Source organism: Herpailurus yagouaroundi, unplaced genomic scaffold (genome assembly GCF_014898765.1).
Source record: "Herpailurus yagouaroundi ecotype Mexico unplaced genomic scaffold, PumYag 192, whole genome shotgun sequence".
In the NCBI taxonomy this organism is placed as follows: domain Eukaryota; kingdom Metazoa; phylum Chordata; class Mammalia; order Carnivora; family Felidae; genus Herpailurus; species Herpailurus yagouaroundi.
Genome location: NW_024412423.1, coordinates 2,548,032 through 2,556,648, shown reverse-complemented (window position 1 = coordinate 2,556,648; position 8,617 = coordinate 2,548,032). Strand labels below are relative to the sequence as shown.

General features: G+C 43.6%; 1 pseudogene; it reads left to right on the top strand.

Annotated features, from left to right (window-relative positions):
- Nucleotides 1-1,596: 1,596 nt before the first annotated feature.
- On the top strand, nt 1,597-1,869 carry LOC121010859 (U6 snRNA-associated Sm-like protein LSm5; annotated as a pseudogene).
- The last annotated feature ends 6,748 nt before the right edge of the window (nt 1,870-8,617 follow it).

Sequence of the window (8,617 nt, the reverse complement as noted above, 5' to 3'; positions counted from 1 at the left end):
CAAACTCAACCGTATAAAATTAAAGTGGGAATCCAGCTGGGGTGTGATGAAAGGACCTCCGGTGCCTTTCCTAGCTTGGAAATCTAGAAACCAAGGTCTGAATTCCAACATCCGCAACTATGTGTAAAAGGCCTAATTCTCTTGAGCCTCTTTGGCAGAGCTGGTTTTCATCCATCAGGTGTCAGCTTCTACTAGTGACAGGTGACTGATTCATAGAAAAGGGCCCCCACAGACCAGCTCACCAAAGACCTGCACTGGGGCCCCGTTCATGGGCTGCCTCAGCAACCAAAGAACGACCTTCCTGAAGCCTACCGTCACCTTCCTGCCCCTTCCAGAAGCTATCTTCATCCCTTAAAGTTTTCAAAATATACACACAACATGACACTTTATCATTCAAATCCCCTTCCTAGCATCCTACACCCTATCTTCTCCAGAATAAGTATTCTGAATTCCTTCAAACATTTCTTTAGACAGTCTGGTTTTCCCAGGATAGTCCAGGCTTAACTTCGTTTTTTTAGAACAATAACTACGCCTCTCAAAATACAAAGTTCACTAAGTTAAAATATGACATTCAAACTAATACAGAAGGGATGTGCATTAAATATCTTATTCAAATTATTCATTAAGGAGGGAACAAATAATATGATAGAGGAACTAGAAAAAAGGTGTTAGAATAAGTTTGCTAGTTGAGATCTAAAACTAGTTAATCCTAACTGGAACTGAATCTGGAACTTTGGGGTTGTTTTTTTCTACAAGTAACCTTTGTAGACTTCACAGTGTCCAGGACCTAATCAAATAATAGAGAGCAGGGGTGCCTAGGCGGCTCAGTTGGATAAGTGTCCAATTTTGGCTCAGGTCATGATCTCGTGGTTTGTGAGTTCAAGCCCCACATTGGGATCTGTGCTGACAGCTCAGAGCCTGGAGCGTGCTTCAGATTCTGGGTCTCCCTCTCTTTCTCTGCCCTTCCCCCCATTTATGCTCTGTCTCTCTCTCAAAAATGAATAAACATTAAAAATAAATTAAATAAGTTTAATAAATTAATTTTTAAAAAAATAATAGCAAAGTCAAAAGGTATACCCTTCTAGGGGTTCAAATAATCCCTGGGCAGGTTTGATAAATAATGCCCCAGGATGATGCGAAAAGAACATTAAATTATTCTCTTGCTTTGTTTCCAAGTGTTGGATAATTCTTCTTGATAGACCTCTTTCATTCTCCCAATGCATCCCAGTTTGTACAATAAATTATATGGCGGCCAAACTTACAGCACCTCATTGACATATTCCTCACCTTCCTGGCCAAGGTTTATCCTTTAGGATGTAGCACCCAGAACCAAAAAATAAAAAACTCCACATATGCCTTGAACCCTGCAGGCTACAGAATAATTCGGACCTCCCATAATCTCAACACTATCTCAGCACTACACATGAAACGAACGAAGATCACGTTAATAGCCACATGGTATCACTGACTTATGTTAAGCAACTGAAACCCTCAGTCTTCTTTACCTAGAATGCTCCTTTGGTAAATATATTTTTCAAAATGCTGATTTTACTCCTCCTGACACATAAAAACTGTTCTTCTCTTGACTTTGTAGCCATGGCGGCTGATGGTACCACTAACCTGTCACAGCAGCCACCTCCAGAGCTTGTGGACAAATGTACAGGATCAAGAATTCACAGTGTGATGAAGAGTGATAAAGAAATTGTTGGCACACTTTTGAGATCTGATGAATTTGGAAATCACATCAGAAGGAAGAAGGATCACCAAATTAGATCAGATTTCATTATATAGAAATAATTTAACAATGCTGGTTCCTGGAGGAAAAGGACCTGAAATATAAATGGATTTCCTTGGCTTACTCTCTTTTGTCTTATAATGACACAAAATAGAAATTTCTTTTTAAGCTTTTAATGTTTGGATTCTATAAAGTTAAGTTTCCCAGTAAAGGGAAATGTTTTGAAGATGCATTGTTGGGGTTTTTTTTTTTTAATTAATTAATTTATTTTGAAAGAAAGAGAGAGCACAAGCAAGGGAGGGGCAGAGAGAGAATCCCAAGTAGGCTCCACGCTGCCAGCACAGAGCCTGACAGAGGGCTCAAACTCACAAACCATGAGATCATGACGTGAGCCAAAACCAAGAGTCAGATGCTTAACTGACTGAGCCACCCAGGCATCCCTGAAGATGTGTGGTAAATGTCCATTTTTGTATCTTGGGAAAAGGAGAAAAGTTTGTCCTTTGAAGGCTAAAATGAGAATGTTGGCTACAAAAATATTATTCCTCCCTTTTGTATTTTCTTCCAGCCATGCATTCCCTCCTATTATATTGGAACTCTGCAGCCTTCTATCATACATTACCCATGCTTAGCAAACATTGCTTATATGTTTTATAAAATCAAGTGATGATCCTGTCCCTCTGGAACACAAAGTATGGATCTAAATTGGTAAACTCTTAGAACCATTGCAATTATCACATCCTCCTAACCCTTAACCCAGGCAAACTGCACCACAGACACCTAAAGAGCAGGCTCATGCTGAGAAGATGCTCAGCATCTGGACCATGCCTCCAGCTGCCCCACAGCCCTCTGGCTGCTGCTTCCAGCACACTCTTGTCGCCTCCTAAGAGCCACCCTAGCTCTGATGGTCAATTATTTCTTCCTCATTCCTGGCCTCTGATCCATTTCCCCTCTCTTGAATAATAGCCAGCCCCTCCAGCAGATCCATGGATAACAAGACCTTCTTCCATCAGCCCCCGGATACTTCTTCCTGAGTCCCGCCCTTCCATGCCTGTGGACAGCTCAGTGTGTCCCTAGCTGTGCTCTACAATGGACAATCCAAGAATATGTGAGGCAGGAAGAGGATTGCCAGGACCTGCTTCAGCTGAAATTCAAGGAAGCTCATGAAAACCACTCCCACCTTCTGTCAATTTCCTTTAGGAGAACTTCACCATCACATCCGGAAACAACTTCATCCCACCCCATCTCCCAACCTACAGTTCATCCTCTGTATTGTTTAGTTCATCCTCTAGGCCAGAATTGGCAAACAAAAGCCCACAGGTCACATCCAGCCACTGATTTTGTAAATAAAGTTTAGGTGGAACACAGCAACACCCATTTGTTTACATATCATCTATAGCTGTTTTTGCGCTTCAATGGCAGAGGTAAGTAGTTGTGATGGACCCGTGTATGGCCCACAAAGTCTAAAATATGCACACTTTACAGAAAAAGTTTGCTGACCCCTGATGAGGCCCCTGTTCCCACTCCTTCAAAGGCCAACTTGAAGGTCATCTGGAACATTCTTCAATATACCACCTCCCGCTAGGTGGAGCTAATGGTTTTGTCACCATTCTGTCCAGAGCCATTTATGGATGCGTCTATAACAGCAATATTTTCCATCAGAAATGCTCAAGACTCACCTAGTATAGCATCTGACCTACAATCAGTAATATAATTTATTACTTTTATTGCTGAACAATTAACTGTGTCCAAGGCATCATAGTGAGCACTTACCTTCACTCTCTGATAATCACCTTCACAATAAGCCACATAAGACTGAGGCTCTGAGAGGTTCGATAGATGACCAAGATGACAGAGTTAACAAGGCATAGACCAATGCTGGAATCCTGACCTCTCTAAATCTAGTGCCTAGGTTCCTGACTCCTAAGCTATATGATCAATGTTTATTTCATAAGCCTTCTGGTAAAGACCCCATTAGCTCCTTACTCTGAAATGAGTGGAAACTCACTCAAAAGTAAGAGCTAGAGGCTTTGTGCTTCTGTTATCCATCTAGTCACTAAAATGAGATTCTAGAATTCCTTGGGAAGCTGCAACAAGGTGTCCTGTTAATGAGGCTGTCTGCCATCAGATTTGCCCTGTTTTGTACTTAGGAAAGCACCCTTATCCTGTGCAGCTAAATAGACAATAACCTAAGCTGGGGAGACCAGGAAAGTGTACAAGGATGGACCACCTTGTCAGGTCACAGAAAGGCTCTGTAGTCACAGAAATGAACTGGGCCAACAGTCCTTTCAAAACAGCACATCAGGAAATTTGTTCAAAAGTTGGAAAAAAGGCAAAAAGTGTGCATGGCACATACTTTCAGAATCAGATGGGGCATTGGACACCGAAGAACTGTATACAGGAATATACTGTTTACCACTGATAAAAAGGTGCAAGAATTCTTGAACTTGTTAACTGTTCAGCAGACCAAATAGCTCCCCAAGATTAATGGCGGCTATACATTAAGCAGTCTTATAACTAACTCAGCAATCTTACCCCAATATTTCTTTATTAAGTTGCCTATAAATGTCCCAGCATCTTAAATGTTCTTTCAACCAGTATTAACATCTAACGGGTTCCCTGATTAATTAATAAACTAAGTAAAATCAATAACACATGTTATTTTTGCCTGAGGAATCATAATTTTACCTCTTTAAAAATTACACTTTGGGGGCGCCTGGGTGGCGCAGTTGGTTGAGCGTCCGACTTCAGCCAGGTCACGATCTCGCGCTCCGTGAGTTCGAGCCCCGCGTCGGGCTCTGGGCTGATGGCTCAGAGCCTGGAGCCTGTTTCCGATTCTGTGTCTCCCTCTCTCTCTGCCCCTCCCCCGTTCATGCTCTGTCTCTCTCTGTCCCAAAAATGAATAAACGTTGAAAAAAAAAATTTTTTTTTAAAAATCACACTTTGGTGTGGCTCCTAGGTGGGTCAATCAGCTAAGCATCCAACTCTTGATTTCGGCTCAGGTCATTATCTCACGGTTCATGAGTTCGAGCCCCACATCAGGCTCTGCACCGACAGTGCGGAGCCTGCTTGGGATTCTCTCTCTCTCCATCTCTCTCTGCCACTCACCGCTGCTCTCTCTCTCTCTCTCAAAATAAATAAAAATTAAACACTTAAAAAAAATAAAAATACTACTTTGTAAATATGTTAAAGATTTCATGTCTCTAGGAAGAGTTTCAACTGATAAAACACAAAGACCTCAAGTAATCTTTCAAAAACCCATCTATTATTTAATCTTGCCTTGTGAAAAAAAAAGATGTCTTTTTTTTTTCTATGCTAAACTGAAGAATGTTTGACTGCCCTCTAGCTACCTTTTAAAAGGTACAGTTATCACTGATCTAAGATAATTCAACACCAGGAAATTACGATGGAAGTATTCTCAGTCTGACGGAAATGCCATGCGGGCCAGATAAAGCTACATAAGAATACAAAGATCTCACAGTTGTTCGTATCACATCCTGTTGTGTTACAGGTGAATTCAAAGGGTGTATTTTCCCACTTTATGTAGAACTGACAAGAAATGTTTTGAACTAAATTTAGTAACTACTGCCTCTGGAAGAAAATAGTGTTACCTTCAGCAATAACTCCAGAGTCTAGACATATAACTGCCATCCCAAAAGTCTCATCCTTCAGAGAATGCTTTCCCAGAATGATTTTACAAGACCTGCTTCTCTCATTATATAAGATTATTCAGCAATTGCCAGCCAGCCATGTTCTCTATCAAAGCTGAGGTTTTTTTCATCTGGGCTAAGCTACAGGACAGGGAGTCACCAAAGTCTACGGCAACAAGGCTCAACTCCCCCTGGGCACTTGAGATGCAAATAATATCCCATTTCTTTACTGTAAATGTGTAGATACAACACCATGACGGGCTGGAAGACGAATATATCAGTTCATTTTCAGGTCTCCTTCCACACACTTTGCATCATTCAACCACCCAGGTTATGTGGGATGTTGAGTCACAGGGAAGGGCACATTCTGAGCCTAGGTAGTGACCTACCCACGCCAGGATCCATGACAAAAGTGGGGAGACGGGGGCTCTTCCAGCAGCTCCACTTCCTCCAGGCCAACTTGGACCTTGGGGACCTTTGCCTCCACTCTTGGTGGGTTCGTCATGCCATCATTCCTCTCATCTTGGTGGTAGTGAGCACTCCAAGCCCCTCCCCCAACCCCAGACCTCTCTCCATTCCACTTGGGAGAACCTCACAGCCCCCAGGATAGATGTTTCTTCCTTCAACCCTCAGGCACTAACTTCCAACCCCCCACCACCTCCTCCCCCCAGGGAAGCCCTGTTCATCTTCGAAATGGGATAAAACAAACCCATGCTCAGCCCACCTGTACTGCCTTGGGGCCAGAGCGTCAACTTTCACCCTGGGGCACAACGCACAGGTTGTGAACTGCAGGACATGGGGTGTTGAGGAGCTCAGAGTGCAACAAATGGAGAGCTGAGCCAGGGGTGGCATGAGAGAAAGAGCATGATAGATCTTCTCATTGCTCTCTAGTGCAAGCCTGCTCTCAGGAAAGTAAGTTATTCTCAAATCTTTCAAATCCAGGCTCCTCTACATAACAGCCATAGGTCTGTGGGCAAGTTAACCTCAATTTCCTCACCCGAAAATGGGATTAACCATGGTCCGTATTTTATATAGTTGGAGGAGAATTGCAGGAATTAGGAAGTGTAAAGCGATTAGGGGCCACATGGGTGGCTTAGTTGGTTGAGAGTCCAACTCTTGATTTCGGCTCAGGTCATGATCTCATGGTTGTGGAATCAAACCCCATGTCAGGCTCTGTGCTGACAGCTTGGAGCCCGCTTGGGATTCTCTCTCTCCCTCTCTGCCCTCTTTCCCTCCCTCTCTCTCTCAAAATAGACATTAAAAAAAATAAGTGTAAAGCGATTAGAACAGTTCCTGGAACATAGTAGTCACCCAATAAATCTTAGATGTTACTAACACCTAGGATTATTAATATTGACTGCCACAGTATATTCTCAGTAAAGTGCCACCTCCCACTTTATGAAGTGGGTATGAAGTTGCCATCATGTTCCATCAGAATGGAACCACAAGTGTTACTGAAGCTGAGACACCCAAGACAAGGTCTCTAATCCCTGGGAAGTAAAACTAAATCCCAAAGACCCTTAAAGGGAAAGTCCATCTCATGGAATTGTGCCTGAGAATGAAGGTTGTCTCAAAACCTCATTCAGAAGGATAGCTAGAGCTGAGGACTCAGTCCCTCGACAATGTGAGGGGCACGTGGATCTGGAAATTCTTTTACATTGTTGTTCCCTCGCATCCAGCACATCACGCCTCTAAGCAGGAAGTTGATATCCTGTTGGAAAATTTTGGACAACCACCCTGGGTTACGCGGGAAACACTGAAACCCTACAGGGGGCCACAGTAATAGTAGGCTTTCAAATGGATTCTCTACAAGATACAGATACTAGAAACTACTCTGTGATTCCTAAACATTCACATGATTTGCATCCAAATCAAATTGGTTGTCTATATTCTTTTTTTTTTTTTTATATTTATTTATTTTTGAGAGAGACACAGAGTGTGAGCCGGGGAGGGCAGAGAGAGAGAGGAAGACACAGAATCCGAAGCAGGCTCCAGGCTCTGAGCTGTCAGCACAAAGCCTGATGCAGGGCTAGAACCCATGAACTGTGAGATCGCGACCTGGGCCGAAGTCGGACGCCTAGCTGATTGAGCCACCCAGGTGCCCCCGGTTGTCTCTATGCTTGATGTTTATTCATGGATAGTTATTGACGGCAGGCATTCTACTAGGTGCTTAGGACGCAGTGGTGGAAAAGCTGCAGTCTGCGACCTCACAGGGCTTGCAGACTTTTAGGGGACACTGAACAGGAGCTGGATGCTATGAGGACAAATACCCGGAATATCTGACTTCATCTGGTGGCTCAGGAAAGGCTTCCCAGGGGAAGCGAATTTTAAGACTAGAAATAAAAGGCATTTTATGACAGGTAGAAGGAGAATGATAGGCATCATCGTTAAACGACTTGCTGAAAAACAACACGGGGAAAATTGAAAATGGCTGGAACGCAGGAAGCGAGGGAGTAAACCCACAAAGAGAGGCCAAAGACACAGGAAGGGGACAGGTATGCAGGGCATGGAGACCATAATGAGGAGCCTGGACCTTATTCTGAGGAAGTGGGATATGATCACCTTTTTGTTTTAAGCAGATTACTCTGGCCACAGTGAGGACAGCCAATTTTAGCATGGCAACATTAAATACAGAGATTCTACATAAAGCTATTGTAGGTGAACAGGTGACAAATGGTCGTGACTTAGAATGGGGACCACAAGGGGCACCTGGGTGGCTCAGTCTGTCGAGCGTCAGACTCTTGATTTCGGCTCAGGTCACGATCTACTGGTTCATGAGTTCGAGCCCCATGTCAGGCTCTGAACTGTTAGCTTGGGATTCTTTAAACACACAAATAAACAAACAAACTTAAAAAAGAAAAAAAGAATGGGGACCGCAAGAAAGAAGTGGATGGATCCCAGAGATATTTAGGATGTGGTCATAATAATAGCTCATGGGGGATTAAGGAGGAGAAGCAAAGCCGATTCCCATGTCTCAAGATGGGGAAGGTGCTAATCATTTACTATGACAGAAAACGCTGGAGAATAAGCAGTCTGGAGTTGATGACCACGAGTTCCTTTAGAAGAAATATTAAATCGGGGCGCCTGGGTGGCGCAGTCAGTTGAGCGTCCGACTTCGGCCAGGTCACGATCTCGCGGTCCGTGAGTTCGAGCCCCGCGTCGGGCTCTGGGCTGATGGCTCAGAGCCTGGAGCCTGTTTCCGATCTGTGTCTCCCTCTCTCTCTGCCCCTCCCCC